The following is a 16,093-nucleotide window of genomic DNA, read 5'->3' as shown; positions in this document are numbered from 1 at the left end:
GCTTTCATTTTCCGTGCGTTTCAGAATTCAAATAAAAATTGAGTCCCCCTTCAGGAGAAATCAGTGCTGGCAGAAGTTCTCTTTGTGGATCTACACTTAAGAGAGATTACCACCTTCTGCAGGAAATGGCTGCACTTTAAACTAAATAAAATCTCCATTGTTGATAGTTTTCCAAGCCTGATACATTCTTGCTCACTGAAAGTATTTGAGACCGCTACTATAAACACTTTTAATATTAAAATCCACACCCATTCTCAGGCTTGTATTCCACATTATTTGAACTGTTTTACCCTCCTCTAGTATTTTCTTCCTTCAGAAAGATGGGAATCTGAACTAAATACAGCACTCGATATTAGCACTAATCCAATATATCTACTACACAAACAAATCTAAAATAAAATTATAATTTAAATGGCAGAAGCAAATATATTGCAAGCCCTGGGCATTTCTTTAAAAATTGGTCTACCAGACAATATTCAGCAGAGGCAGCACAAGACCTGGGTCGTAATTTTGCCTATATTTTTTTTTTTTTTCCTTATGTGTTAAAACTAGCAGGGAATTGGGTTACTACTACAGTTAGAACTCCATTTACTATGTAATTTTTCTCCAGTACATGAGTCCTTTTTTTAAAGGACTGCAATTGCTTTGAGTTATACAAAAAGATTGATCTGTAGAAAGTGGAAAATGTTTCCTGTCCTACTTTTGAGATTGGGATTTTGTTGTGCCAGCAATTGTTTCGTAGGATCATTCCACGTCTAAGATAAAGGAAAAAAAACAGAGAATTGCTTGTCCTGTGGAACGAATTTCCCATGACTTACAGGAAAATGCACATTTTCAAATATAAATATGCTTAAAATCACAGGCTCTACTCTATTTGTCACTTTTCCTGCTAGACAAAATTAGCAGTGATTTAGACTCAGTGTTAATGAATGCCAAAACCAACTTGGCATTCTCTTGCCAAGGACCCTCGTAAATGGCAGTTCAGCAAAATAAGAAAATCTTCTTATCGTGTATAAGAGCTCAATTAAATCATCATTTTAATGTAATCCTATTTAGTAGCTCTCACGTTTTCTGTTCTGATGCTAGTGATGTTAATATCTTAAAAAAACAAGGAAGCAAAAATACAGAGGTAAAAGGGAAAGACAGGAGACAGGAAAATGCAGATTCTGTTTCATTGAAAAAACGTTTGTTGGGGGGGAAAAAACCCAAAACCAAAGAACCCAAAACCCAGAAGCATGGAAACAGCTTACAGCGGAACACAAAACCCAAACAGTTTTTCTAGACCCCAATCCATTCTGACAAACACGATATGAATCGTGAATCGAGAAAGACTTCTCTAACCAAAAACTTTCAAGCAATTTTCAAAAGTTTGCCTGCTTCCAACTGCAATACTTACTTAGGGGTAAATACCTTGCTAAAGAAATCAATGATTATTATGACAAACATTAAAAAAAAAAAAACCACACAAGAGGGCTATAGGAACACCCTTCAAATGCACATAGTTCTTTATACATGAGCGACTAATCTCCCAAAGTACTATGTAAATTGGCTAGGCTTAAAAGTTGCATTTAAAATTATCCTCAATATCCATTACAAAAAGAAAGGCGCCTACCCACTGATAAAACTACCCACTGATAAATTAGCAATTGTAATAAGGGACTGTGAAAGCTAAGGGTAAATTGATTATGTTGTACCTAATTTTCTCTTTATTTTAATCCAAAACTCTCCAAATTGCAAGAAATAAAAGTACAGGCAAGAGGGTGAGCAAAAAGCTTGACTGCCATACAAAACATCTAAAAATAGTGTTTCAGTATATTTCCATATGCTGGAAGTAGCAGTGAATATCATCTATATAAATCTATTCCTAGTAGAGGTTTCCAGCAGCATCCAAGACTTGAGAATCAATTGTAAATTTGTATTTTAGAATAATCAATAAGAAAAAGCACAAGTCATGCTTACACAATATGCAGCATTTAGCAGGAAGGTCAGCCATGCATCACCTAATATAAAATATATAGCAGCATTATTATAAACCAAATATTTTTAATCTTATGGGATTTATTTGGGAAGAACTTAAAAAACTTCTTTTAGAATATCACTTCAACATTTTTGTTAGTAATGTAAGACATCGCCAAGCCTGTGGGTCCAGAATACATCAGAGTGATCTGGCTGGTCCTGATGTCTCCATGGGCATAGATGGCAACTATACACACAAAAGAGAGGTTTCACCGTGCCCAGATCACTGTGATGCACAAACACCTTCAGCAGGTGAAAAGCACTATTGAAATATCAATGCATAACCTATCTTCAGGTGAACGAGCTGTCAGAACAAATGAAAAAGGCAGGTTCATAACTACACTAGACCATACAGGAAAAGCTGCAGGCTCCTTTACCAAGAACACCTTGGGAGAAGGTCATCTTGCCCAAGCCATGAGGACCCTCCAAACTCAGGTCTATGTTGTCAGTACTCACTGAAGCAGCTGCTGCAGTTTCAACACTTGACCTGGACCCCATGGGAAGAGGTGACAGTCGGCACATTTCCCAAGAATGAAGAGATGCTAGCATATGCTCAGGAAAGGCAACACTGGAATCACTGAGCTGGGAGGGACTGATGGCCAACTCGTTAGCGTTTCTCTTGCTTGCTAGCAAGACTGATAAATGGGCTATCAACCGCAACCCCTACTGGGTATCAAAATGCCACACAGAGGGACCTGGACAGGCTCAAGAAATGGGCTCGTGTGAACCTCATGAGGTTCAACAGGGCCAAGTGCAAGGCCCTGCATGTGGGTTGGGGCAATCCCTGGTACCAATAGAGGCTGGAGGATCAAGGGATTGAGAGTAGCCCTGATGAGAAGAATTTGGGGATACTGGTGGATGAAAAGCTACACAGGAGGCAACAACGTGCACTCGCAGCCCAGAGGGCCAACCATGTCATGGGCTGCATCAAAAGATGCATGGCCAGCAGGTCAAGGGAAGTGATTCTGCCCCTCTACACCACTGTGGTGACAACCCACCTCGAGTACTGCTTCCAGCTCTGTGGGGCCCTCAGCACAGGAAAGACATGGACCTGTCAGAGCAGGTCCAAAGGAGAGCCACAAAACTGATCAGGGAGTTGAAGCACGGCTGCTGTGAGGACAGGCTGAGAGAGTTGGGGCTGTTCAGCTTGGAGAAGAGATGGCTCCAGAGAGACCTTGTTGCAGCCGTTCAGTACTTAAAGGGGGCCTACAGGAAAAACAGGACAAACGTTTTAGCAGGGCCTGTTGTGATAGGACAAGGGGTAATGGTTTTAAACTGAAAAAGGGAAGATTTAGACTTGATATAAAGGAAGAAGTTTTTTACAATGAGGGTGGTGAATCACTGGCCCAGGTTGCCCAGAGAGGCGGGAGATGCCCCATCCCTGGAAGCATTCAAGGTCAGGTTGGACGGGGCTCTGAGCAACCTGATCTAGTTGAAGATGTCCCTGCTCATTACAGGGGAGATTGGACTAGATGGCCTTTAAAGGCCCCTTCCAGCCCAAACTATTCTACGATTCTATGATCAAAGGCATTTAAACCATGAGGGAACATTATACAGACACTGATTGATTATCTTATACCAAGAAAAGAAAAAAAAAAGGAGGTTTTCTCCTTTTCTGTTTCTGGGTTAGGCCAATTACTATCAGAGATTTGAATGATGATCCCAAGAAACGACTGCATCTCTAACAAAATTTGTACCAGTATCAGAACTTGGTTGAGCAAAATAATCTCATGCTGTTGCCAGTTTGTCTTCCAGGTATCACAGCAGCACTGCATGCAGCCAGCAACTTTTCTAAACAATTCCCACTGCAAACTACGGCTACGAGACCCAAATTACTGCACAGCCACCAAGACGGTGAATATGAGATGAAATACGAGCGGGGACCTGCCAGAAGACAACAGTCAATTATTTAAAGAAAGTGCCTATCCATGAAGCTCACCACAGAGAGCCTAAGCAGTATGGAATCCCATCCAATTAGGCACAGACTAGATCCTGGCTAAACAAGAAGAGAAAGAACAATCAGAAATTGCTGAAGTGGTACCTCAGGCTTAAAAAAAAAAAACAAACTTTTTTTTTTCAGTAAAACAACAGAAGAGCCACTGTGCCTTAAGAAAAGCCCTTACTGGAGGGGGTGACGCCTGGCAGCTGCAGTGGCAGGGCCCACCCTTGCACACCGGGAACGGGGGGAGCAGGGAACCACCAAGACCACACTACACATACCATGCACACTTCACCGCAAAACAGTCAACCTTAACGTTATCAGTGATTTCGTACAGAAAAAAAGGCTTTTCCATTTTAGTGATATTTCAGTGGATGCTTTACGCACTCAAAATGACATACAGGCACCGAAACACAGGAAGAACACTGTTCATTTTCCTCACTTTGCATATTTGTTGTATTAAATATCATTGTTTATTAATGCAAAACAACCTGTAGAGAGAAATAAGTCAAAAGTACCGACTTTCCCTTTTTTTCTCCTCCCTTGAGCTACCAGTTTTTTTCTCTCACATACCATTTCTCATCAAAGAAGAACCAGGAATTGCTCTAAGAGCTAAAAATAAACATGTTATTCTACAAACACTGGTTCATTAGGAATGAAGTTACAGTACAGCAGCATAATTCTTTCATTTTTGTACATACACACTTTTCTAAGTGCACCCTCACCCAAGTCTCTACCTTAACATCTCTTCAAACGAATTCAACAGCAGCTGCTTAACATGTTTCCATTTTGATACAGAGAAGTTTCTGTACATTCAAAAATTGTTTATTTCTGAACAAAAGAACATATATCTGTTGTCCTGAAAACTTTTTAAAACTCTGATAAATACTGACACCATTTAAGTAGGTCACTACGCACACCCAGTCTAATTTCCTGCATTAAACCGGCCAAAAGAACCCGCCTGAAAATATCTGCATCCAGGCTGTAACTTCCACTTAAGCGATGATATGTACTTTTAATATGGAAATGACCTTGCTTTGAAAAAGTGTCAAGAGTTGGAAAAAAAAAAGTTTTATGTTTACATAAATTCATCTTGTAGTTAATCATCATTTAAAGAGATAAAATTGAATCTTAAAGGAGTAAGCAAACAAACAAAAAGGTATGCAAGCAGTGAAGCCTGTCCCTTTTCTACCTTTCTATTCCAATATAGCAGTACGAGCCTGCCAAAAAAAAAAAAAAAGGTAACAAAAAAAAAAAATCATCACTGTAACCTTTTAAGCAATACTCTCAAATGTGAGCAGTGATTTCAGGTGCCCCTTACAGGACACAATAAATGGGCTGGGATTGCAGAAAGCAGGTGATGAGAATCTCCAAAAGCCAGCCTCTTTTACAGGCATCTCAGAGAAATGAAAAAGAAATGTATCCAAAATTATTCACATTACATTACTATTGCAAGTTCTCTTCTGATTGCCTTAGGGGGGTTAAAACAGCAGCCTGTGAAAAATAAGTGTCCATCAGGCTCCTTGTGATTTCCAGAAGACATACTAAAAAAAAGAAAAGGTTACGCTTATATATAATCCTGACATGCCAAGTGTTATTTGGAGATTTAAAAAGACATTGTAAGTATCTTAATAAAAGCTATTATGTATTGCTATAGGATATGAAAAATATTAAGATAGATTAAAAATGTTTAAAAAACCCCAGCTTGTGCAAGGGCCTAAGCTTCTGTAAAGAAATTACTCCATTCTGAAAGGATCCAGTTCAAAAAGACTGCACTAGAGGAAAAAGAGAAGATAGTGTTAACGGAGAGAAACCATACAAAAAATTATGTCTAGATAAATCTAACGCATAAGCTTCTTCATTAGTGCGGTATACATTAATTTTTCATGATGAAAATTTCAATTTCTTTCAAAAAAAGAAGATGGGTATGAATTAAACGCTCTCCCTAAATCTTTCTTTGAAAGACTACAAGGAGCACTAGAAGCACTAGATAAACCCCGTATGAAAGGAAGTTACCCCATTTGATATGAAGTATTACAGTATTGGACCTGATCCTGCCGTCACTGAACTAAATGGAAGTTGTTAGCAATTTAATCTACTTCGAAAACAAACTATTTGGTTAAAATTCTTTTTACTTTATTTCCAGAAGGGAAACTGCATTTCTGGATAAAGGCCTGGAACATGTGATTTATGCAGATGAGCAGTCCTATACATAAAACAGACTCATTAATGTAATTACGAAACGTGTTCATTAATAACATTCCCTCTACCACAGCCTCTTAGAAATACCATAGCAAAGAAAACACATATATCTTGAACCAAAATGCAAAGAAGGTAAAAAAAAAAAAAAATTAAAAACTTAAGAATCTCAGGGTAACCAAAGGTTTTTCCAAGAACCATAGCTGCAAAGAGCAGACACACACAAACCAACAGAGATAATAAATTTGGGTCTGTCCTAAAACTGCATGTAGTCACCTTGCAGGAAATGAAGTATAGCCCGTACCATAAAGATGTGTTTACATTTTTAGGCTCCACTCTGAATCACAGCAGATTCCCACAATCACACAAGAATCAAAGCCTCGTCTACAACAGAAAATGGCAACACACGAAGGACCTTGTCTTCAACACATGCTCTCTTCTTAAATCAAGCCACTCAGTTGCTTAACGTGACTCCTCATTGTTTCAGTGTCTTGAACAGGAGAGTGGCCTGAATTTGGGTTTCTAATGTAAAACATGGTATTACAAAAATTACCAAAATGAAATCTGAACAGTAGCTATCCATTCTCCTTGCTAAAAATTACGGTCTCGTTTTAAAAGCAATTAATTCAAATAAAATTCAGTCCAAAAAAATGCTAATTTCCTTTACTGTTTTACCTAATTAAGCAGGCGTCCAATGGATGCACAGAAGCTTGGATTTGTACAGATGCTCCCTAGAAGCTTCTTCCCTCCAGTTCCCTGTACAACCTCAGCTGCCTCATCATCTCACCATCCATAGGTCCTCCAGAACCTCCAGCTTCAGCCCCAAACACCAGCCAAGCCAGAGGCAGCATCTCCTGCAGCTGGCTCCACACCGTACACATGGGGATCGTCAAGGGATGGGATGCTCACCACGCACGCTGCAGCTCTCCCACCCTAGGAGCACTCATTTCACCTGTCTACTGCAGGCGGCCACCAGCTTTCATTACATATACAGAAATATAATTGCCTTTGAGACATCTACCCCTCTAAGACGTGTGGTTTAGACTGTGCAGCAGACTGAACAGGAGCACTCCCGATCCAGGCTAAAAATAAAATTTAATAATACATTATACACAAGCTCATAATCAATTTGCATATATAATTTGACAACACATTCTATATTATTTGATATGAAATTGATTGTCTGCAACTGGCATGGTACAAGATCTCCAACTAAAAATAAGCACCCTTGCTATAACAGGAAAAAAAATGCCTCCATAAATATCCCTCTTCCAGTCCACCACTGCTTTGTTTTTTTTCCTTAAGGACCAGATCTATACATCACACTATTATATGAGAAACTCCTTTATCTCAGAAGAGGAAGTATTCTGTCTTTCACGGTTGCAACATAAAATCTGCAAACACCATCTTGAATGCATCCTAAGGGATGGGCAGAAACCCAACAGAAAATTAAAAGCACCTCAACACATCTTACTGCTTCAAATAGTACAATTAGGGGGAAATGAACACACATTTCTAGATTAAAACAGCCAGTACTAATCGAAACACGGGACTATCGCAATGGGAGCCCCTGCGCATCAAGGCCCCTCAGCAAGGGCCGAGGCTTCGGTGCCCCACAAGCGTGGAGGGTTTGAAGTAACGTCCGCTTCTTGACCTCTCGCTGCAGGCAAAGTTCAGCAGAGACAGAGCCAATAAACTGGGGTACTGCAGGGAGGCAGCAGCAAGCGCCCCATCCTGTGTGGCGCACAGAGGTCCCCAAGCTGTCACCCGGCTGCTCTGGAGCCACCTCACTAACAGGACCACACCAATCCTGCTGCCAAGGCAGATCGGGAGCTCCATGTCTGAGCAAACCCCATGTCTTCTCGCTGCCAGCCGCGACTGGCACTCCCGGCGTGCCCCTGTGTACGACCTGCTCTGCAGCAGCCTCGCAAAATCGCTTTTCCTTTCTCCTTGCAGCAGTTAAGCAGCACGCAAAAAATTGAATTGTAAGGGTAGACAAATAATACATCACAGATCGCAGCGCTAGGAAATCTTCCTGTCTTTTGAAAGAAACTTACTGCTGAAGCCTTAATTTGTGGGAATTGAAAGCCTCATAACAATTTTTGTTGGATTAAGGTTCCTGCCCAGTTAAATGCCAGTACTGACAGTCCTAGATGAGTTCCCATCTTATGAACAACCATCAGCCACATGCTTACAGGCAACATGCCAGAGCACACCGCACTTTATCTGCCTTCCCTCACTACAGATTATGCTCCTCTGGGGATGCAAAATCTCACAATTCAACTACATCAGCTGAGAAGTACACTAAATCTTTCAAGCACCTCCAGCAGCTGACAGGCACCTCCACATCCCTCAAAGCCTATGAGCACACCAGCTTGTTCAACTTGTGAGACATGCATAGAAAACATTAGGAACTCTTTTCGTAGCCATCCATATCAAGAGTAACTAAGTCACTGGCCATCTTCCCACCAGGCACCCCAACCAGCTGTTGGCAGGGCGCTGGCTGATGTCAGCTAGAGCCGGCGTCCTTCAGCCTCACGCCTTCCCCCAAGTTGGTAGAAAAGATGTTCCAATGTATGAGAGCCCATAGACATGGTGTGAGGTGCGATTCCTTGTAATGAGACATCCCTTGCTGCAGGATCAGCCCATCGCCACTCCTATGGCAGCCTCAGGCAGGGAAGAAGTGTCAGATTGACGCTAGCAAAGGTCGCGTGTTTAATGGCCAAACTGGAAACACGTCACAAAGGAAAAATATCAAAGTGTACCTGAAGTTTTCATTTGTCTTTAGCTGCTGATTCCTTTCAGAGCACCTCCGAGCTACCAGCTGTGAAGATAAGTTCGGCAGCGCTTCTGCCCTGCGGCGTTACATTACTAAACCGATCCCTTCCCACCACCATCTCATCATGCACCACGTCCGAGCTGGAGAGCAGGACGTCAGGTGGCATTAGGGGCTGGGCAGCTAACACTCTTTCCTGGGGACAGAGCTGCTCAGAACAGTTTTGGTTTTTTATCTCCACTGCCTTTATCCCCTCAAAGAAAGGCTCTCCTCGTTCTTACCTGAGCCTGCTGCCCAGACAGCTCCGCCAATTAGTAATTGCTCCTCTCCCCAGTTCTCAGAGCTGGATTACACCAATGCAAATGTAATACAAGAAACATCCTCTTCTCATGTACTCTCACAGATATAGGTCTCTCTCCTTTCCCTTACAGCCTTCTCAATTTCTATTTTATTTTTAATTTGCATACTCCTTCCAGCCTAGCCAGTTTTAGTCCATTTACCACACTATAAAAGATTTATAATGTTTAACAGTAATCATGTATCATCTTTGACATACATACATTTTACTAGACTCCAAGCATATATCTTGTTTTAGCTACTCAAAAACATTATTTTCTATGTAACAACACAGACGACTCAATTGATATCAGCATTTCTAGCAACGTATTTTCTTGCATTTAGCAAAAGGAACCACAAGACACACCCGAAGCAAGATTCAGAAGCTTTCAGTGATTATTCAGTACTTCACATTATTGCAGAAGCCCTGATTTATTCCGTGTCCAATCTCTGTGATACTTCTCAGATGTTCTTTCTGAGAAAGCCCTGATGAGCAGAGTGTCCTTAACCTGCCCTTGAGAGCCTTCACCACGTCCTCCCTTCTGTAACTAAACAATACAGACCATCCAAATGGACACAGCCAAACTATGAACTAAATTTGCCAACAATAAGCAGTTAGTCCTTGAGGTGACTCGGGCTGCCCCTGGGATAGATGCAAGTCTATTCTAAGTATCAGCATCGCTGGGAAACAAATTCATTTGTCTAGGTTGTGCTACATCCCAAAACCTTAACATCTTTCATTTCAAGCTATCGGAGTCGTGGAGAGCTTACAAAACATCAAGAGCCATCACCTGCGCTCCTGCAATCCACATGTGTTATCACCTATTACTCCACAGCATGCGGCAGCCATCTCCCGTGACCTTGAAGTTACCTCTTTCTCACGACAGACATACGGCATCATTTTCATAACGCAGCAGCAACTTCTGGAACCCCAAATCATATTGATTTTCTCATTGTTTTGCCCTGTCTGTCTCTTTATACATCTGTAATCCCCAGTGACTCCAACATCAGCATCAGACAGCACAAGCATATGTCTTTCAATTTTCTCTTGAGCAAAACACCAGCAGCTGACAATCCCTGCTACACCGGCATCTCTCTGCAATTTAACATTACTAAACAGGACCTGATCTGAAGGTTTCTCAGTTGGCTTGCTTGTTTTTTCTATTTTGACACCTTTTCCATCCATTTATTGGATTAAAAATAATGGTGACTACCAACGACACGTCCAAACTTACACTCCTCTGCAAAATCCTTAAACTCATCTCTCAAACTGTGGCTTACTTCTAGATGTTACCATTTGGCAACACAACCAAGAGATCAGATGCGGGATTTTTTCCAGACAATCCCCTGCTTAGCTACAGTACAACCAACCAAAGCTGTCTCAGGGAACTGAGTGGAATAGTACAAAACAAGTACAAAGCTTTCCCAGCCTTTTCGTGCCTAGTTTGCTTAAGGGTACCAATATCTCCAGTATCATTAACAGGGCTCTTGGCATTACCTGACCTGCACTTCTCACATCTGCAAAAGCACTGACAGGCTCTGCAGTGTCACTGAGCATCTGAGGCAGTAAAAACCGAGCCTTTTCCTTTTGCATTCCTGGGCCCTTTAATGAAAATCCTGCCATATACTATATATACATTGATAATGAGAACTTGGTACCTCTATGCTCTCCTATTTTTGGCAGAGTTTCTAAATGAACTACGGCTCTACCACCCACCATTCCTTTCCCTGTCATGGCTCATATGTACTTTCTACAAACTTTCTAAACTAAAAAAAAAAAAACCCAAAAACCAAAACTGTATTTAATACAGACCAAAGAAGCAGCTGCTTGCAGAGTCATGGACAGGAGGAGCAGTCTGGAGACAAGCGCTTGGGAAGCACCTTTTGAGGAGACTCCATCCGCAGCAACTAACTCTGAAAGAGCCTTTGCTTTCGCAGGAACACAGGGAATTATTTGTAGCAGACAGTCTGAAATTCAGCCCAACAGGCTTACTACCAGTTTTTGCAAGAGATAGGCATAACCCACCATCGTGGGCATGGTGCAATTTCGGGTGTATGCCATCTCTGACTTACCAGGTATTATGTGGCTCCGTAACACCCAACCACTCACAACATCTCCACTCAAGGATGGAGAAGGAGGAGAGCCTAGAGGAAGCCCATACCTTTCTCGCCTCTCACTTAGCCCACAGCAGCAAACTTCCTCTTCAGCAAAAGTCACTTGTTTTTTACATGGCTTCCACAGCACCTGCCCGCAGGCAAGGAATCCAGAATCCGTGATGCTCACGTACGCGCCTCAGTGCACTAACACCACATGGATCCACCCGTCGTCTGGCATCCCGTACTTCCCAGCAGCACTGAGACAGTGCTCAACGATTTCAAAGAGTTCACGTAAAAACTGATTAAAGCAGAAGCATAGGTAACTGTGTTTGTGCTGTCTATGAAAGATAAGCTCAATGATTTTTGATGACCATCTCTTTAGCAATGGCTATTTAACATTCACCTTTTGACTGTTATTTCCATCCATTATTTACCAGACCCCGAGCTGTATTTGCCAATGGTTAGACAAGAGGAACCACATTATTTAAATTACGATACAGCACCATCACAGCAACGTTACAAAGTGGTATTTTGCAATATGCAGATTTGGTAGGAAAAAAAAAAAATTCAAACTTAGGAACTATTTTGTACTAAGACAGCACTAAACATCTGACTCAAGGAGTAGAGACTCCTAAGTATGTGGGTGAACAATCATTTCCAAGAGGAGAATAAAATGACCAGGCACCACCAGAATCATAGGGCAAAAGCAAACAAAACAAAACAAAGACACATTCTTTTCTTTTCTGTTCTCATTTGATGTCTCTCATTCACTATTCCTCATAATCACATTCGTAAAGGCTTGAATTCTGCCACACAGTTTCTTTTTTTGTCTCAGTATATTTATTATAGCTTACTCTGTATCTCCTACTCTCTTTCTTCCTGATTTCTTTGTGAAAATATTAGCAAATTTTCTGGGAAGAGGAATGACTGTCAGAACTGGAGTGTAAACCGACACGTTCCCATCTATTAGAATTAAACTATGTTTGATGGGGTTGTGATGGGGTTGATGTGGTTAAGATTAATGAGTCAATTATTTCTAGACGAGGTACAAGGCACCCAATTGTTTCACTATTTCAATACTAACCACCATACTCCTTCTGCAGCATTTGATACCCATAAAATAATTGTGAACAATTTTTCAGTAAGACATCATGAGTGTTAGGCTTATTCTAAAAAATACGAAAAATCACTGAGATGCAAAGGAAATGGGATAAGTGTACAGTTAGAGCAATCCTCCAAAGCCATTGGCCTTAAAGCTTTTCACTTGACAAATTGAAGTTCCCCCAAGACATCGTGCAATACAACACAATGAATTGCTTGCCACTCAGCTGACCTCCCACGGGGACCTGGGCTTACAGCTCTGAACACCGTCACGTACGGCACTGAGTCCCCACACACCCTGGCCAGGAAGAGAAAACCTACAGGCATAAATGCATTTACAGAATGAGCTCTTCCAAGTTTCATAGTTCTCTGTTTCAACAGACTTCTCATAGCACAGTACAGTATTCTTAACATTTAATACAGACATCACTATTTTAGAGCAGGTGCAGCCTTGCAGAAGCGTACAGTAAGAAGTCAGGCAACAGTGATGCTCTGCTCCATCACTCTGGACAAGTACCTAACAGCTGATGAAGAAGGACCGTAAGTTCTGCCACACCTATACTCAGCAGAACGAGGAATGCAAAACTAGTGATAAAGCCCAGCTACAGGAATTCACTCGTTCCCTTTGAGTTAAGCCACTTTTTAACAAACATTTCAAAGTAGAGACAGTGTCAAGTTTCTCGGAGTAGTGAGCGTTAGGAAACTTTATATGAAAACTAATGTCTTGAGATGGACAGAAGGTCTATACCACGTAGTAACATTGCACCAACGTGCTCCTCGGGAGCTGTTTAAGGGACAGGACTTCTGGCCAACAATGACATCTGCAAAAAAGAGAGGATATGGAAGGACAGATTTTTGGTATCTCTGCCTCTAACAACCCACAGTATAATCTCACTTTTAGAGATGGCCCAAATTCATATTGAAAAATGTCTCTTAAATTCTCAACATATAAGCTTATATAAGCTGGACTTTAAATCAGCAGCTTTTAAAATATGCACTTGAATATGCCAGAGGAAATCAGGAGACATTTTTAACAAAGTTCATTATAAACCCTTTTAAATATGACCTACGTTTGAACTTCCATATCTTATAGGGCAAGGATTCGCTTCAATTATTTTCTTAATCCAAATAAAGAAAACGGATAAGTCATAAAAACCTTCAAAACAGGTAATCGGAGAAAGTGACTTAAAACCAAGTAGGCCTTCAGAAGTTAAACCTTTAGGCTTTGGTCTGATTTGAGAAAGCCAGTCTTGCTGGTATTTTCTATTTTAACTGAAAAGGTAAAATGTAAAAGCAGGGCTTGCTCTCATTCTGATCACCAGCACTGGAGCTGGATGTCCTAGCTCCACCAGGCCACCACCGGCCCAGGAGAAGGACTACCCCACCGTGGGAGCAGGTGCCTCCAGAGAAATGGGTTGTTCAGCCTTCCCAACCACGCCTGCTCTCGCCTTCTGCTCAGTCCGCGAACAAAAGCACTCATGGGAGGATGCTACGCATGTACCATGAGGTGTAGCAGAGGTGAACCATCAGCTTCCCCAAGCTGAGCAAGGAGACGAAGGACAGCATCACCAGCTGCTGCTCAAGGACTCCCCCAGCACAATTTTATTTTTACGGTAAACAAAAAGCAGCTCGGTGCCCTACGAACCTCTGCCACGTTTGCCAGAGCAGAAGCGTAATAAAAATGACAGAGCTCCTCTCGGACAAAAGGATTCAGAGAAGCTACACGCTGCTACGGACTTTTGGGCATTACTGTGTGGGAGAGGGAATAAAATTAAAATTCAATAGACCAAACCGTCCCTCACAATCCTCTCCCCTGCTTTTGGGAGAGGAGGCCTCAGTTCCCAATAAACGGCCAATCAAAGCAAACGTCACCTGCCCCAACTACAAAAACTGCTGCATTCTGGAAAGGTTCTGCTGCTGCCTTCAACAACGGCAGGATCAATCCCATCAGGTGTTAACTCCCCGGTATATTGGTAACCACGTCCCCTAATTGAAGCTGCACACAGCACTTTCCCTTTCCAGTAATGAAATTGTGAAAGTGAATAAAAACACTTTTAAAAGTTCACAACTTTTTCTTTTTACATCAACGGTCTTCAAAAACGCTTTGATTTTTTTAACATTAAAAGCTAATCAGATAGCTATTAGGTAAAGAAAATATTTGGGTTTTAGTTATAATCAAATCTCCTTGATGGAAAGAGTTGGAGTTTTTCATATGAATTTATCTCTTGCTTTTAGCACTGATTCAGGATTCAATCAAACAGAAAATAAAATGCAAGTTCCCTACTACTTCCATGGAGCCTTTAGTTAAAAGGAACAACCTTTAATATTTAACAGAATATAAAACTAGCCAAGCTAGATACACATATATCTTGCCAGTGCTTTAGCAAGCGGTAGTTTCCTTCGTTAAGCACAGTAATGACATACTTGCCAGGTCTGTATGCCCACCACTAAGTATGTGGCAAGTTAATGAGATGCTTTGCCAAGGGTTCAGCCTACATCTGCAGCGCTGCCTCTGCATACGAAACGTGGCCGATGCTGATCTCATCACCTCACCCATTTTGGCAGAAACATCTATCAGGGAAACAGAAGGGACAACATATTAAAACTTTCCACAGCGACCTTTAGCTATCAGAAACAAGACAGCAGACAGCACATTAGAATTTGCAAATTTAATAACCCATTCCGTGGGTAAGCAATTTAATCAGTCAGAAAGTGGCTGGATTTGGTGCGACTGGGAGACTGAAGCCCGTCTGCACGATGTTTTGCCAACAACAAGGAAGAAGAGCCTTTAGGAAAATTTCCTTAAGTCCCACCCCCTTGCTTAGAGTAACCAAAAATCTGCATTTATGTGTACTTTTGGCTCAAAGACAGAGGAGAAAGTGGAAGCAACCAGCAAAACACAAGCTGGCAAAGGCAGGAGGGCACCGAGCAAGCAGGGGCAGCAGCACGGCTTCAGGAGATGCTGCACAACACTGGTGGGAACACTGACGCCATGCAGGCTCGTGGTCCAGGGCTCTAGGCTGTCACCCAGAAAGCAAGCAACAAATGCAATTAAAATTTCTACATCAATGAAAATTTAAGCATATTTGCACCCATTCATACCTGTTATCTGTGAAATCTACTGCTAGCGTTTAACTTACTCCACTATTTATATCACTGCTTAATTAGGCCCCAAGGGTGACTTTTAATCTAATTTACACCAAGCAAATACTAAATCACCAGCACTTGCTCAGATTTACTCCAGTGTAAACAAGGTTAGAAGCTGCACAAAATGCCTAACACAAACATTTAGTTGCCAAAATCTTCCATGAATTTCTTTTAAAAAAAAAAAATAAATAAAAGAGTTGTAAATTGCTTTTTCTCTACAGACTCTTCATTCACCACTTTGCAGTGCAGTCTATAACGTGCTGGTTTAACCTAGAAAAACTACAGGTACAGGGCACTGCTGCTCTACAATCCCAGAACTCCTGAAAAGAGGGAAAAATTAATACATGCTGAGTGTCGTACTGCTGCTGCTGGACTGCTGATGGTTTAAAGTTGGCTTATTTTAGAGTTTGTGTAGTTGTTTCTGTGTGTAAGTGCAGGCAAACCAACGCTGCTCCCCAGGGCAGCTCTGACACGGCCACCAC

At 41.5% G+C, this 16,093-nt stretch overlaps 1 protein-coding gene across 6 annotated transcripts in view; it reads right to left on the bottom strand.

Moving 5' to 3' along the window:
• The window catches only part of THSD7B (thrombospondin type 1 domain containing 7B), a 330,826-nt gene that overhangs the window by 282,622 nt on the left and 32,111 nt on the right, over nt 1–16,093 (bottom strand). Inside the window, exon 3 of one of the 6 annotated variants that reach the window (XM_074594198.1) lies at nt 14,889–15,035. The exons of the other annotated variants lie outside the window; for them this stretch is intronic. The gene's annotated coding sequence lies outside the window, so the exon portion shown is untranslated. The remainder of the gene's footprint in view (nt 1–14,888; nt 15,036–16,093) is intronic. 6 annotated transcript variants of the gene reach the window in all.

Source organism: Larus michahellis, chromosome 7 (genome assembly GCF_964199755.1).
Source record: "Larus michahellis chromosome 7, bLarMic1.1, whole genome shotgun sequence".
In the NCBI taxonomy this organism is placed as follows: Eukaryota; Metazoa; Chordata; class Aves; order Charadriiformes; family Laridae; genus Larus; species Larus michahellis.
Note: the sequence above shows the minus strand (reverse complement) of the source record. Positions and strands in the feature narration are given on the sequence as shown.